Consider the following 466-nt stretch of genomic DNA (forward strand, 5'->3'; position numbering starts at 1 on the left):
TTTCTAAATGACAAAGTAAAGTATACAGTCACACTTGCGTCATTTGAGAAGGGCGCCATTTTGCAACAATAATAGTAATAATAATAATAATAATTTCTGTGCTAGATTTAATTATGACTAATTTGACATTTTGTCTATCGGCCATGGTTGTCTCGATTACATTTGACCTGATGATGTAAAACTGACAAGTTAAAGAAGCCCTCTTGCTCTCACCTATGTCATACATCTAAAGTGAGACTTCAATTACTTCCTCTGTCTTAAGAGGCTTTTCTTTCTTTTTCTTGTTCTTTCTTTCCTGTCACCATATTTGCCGTCAAATTATCCTCTCAACAATCATGCCTTCACTTCCGCTTCAGGATCTGAAATGCATACACACACACACACACACACACACACACACACGCACACACACACGCACACGCACACGCACACGCGCGCACACACACATACTGCTGCAAATCTACAT

General features: G+C 39.1%; 2 protein-coding genes across 2 annotated transcripts in view; both read left to right on the plus strand.

Moving 5' to 3' along the window:
- The window catches only part of LOC106878757 (uncharacterized), a 401005-nt gene that overhangs the window by 26422 nt on the left and 374117 nt on the right, over positions 1–466 (plus strand). The window lies entirely within an intron of this gene.
- Positions 1–466, plus strand: part of LOC106878760 (uncharacterized) — a 109042-nt gene that overhangs the window by 26192 nt on the left and 82384 nt on the right. The gene's annotated exons all lie outside the window — the stretch shown is intronic.

This window comes from Octopus bimaculoides, chromosome 4, assembly GCF_001194135.2.
Source record: "Octopus bimaculoides isolate UCB-OBI-ISO-001 chromosome 4, ASM119413v2, whole genome shotgun sequence".
Taxonomy (NCBI): Eukaryota; Metazoa; Mollusca; class Cephalopoda; order Octopoda; family Octopodidae; genus Octopus; species Octopus bimaculoides.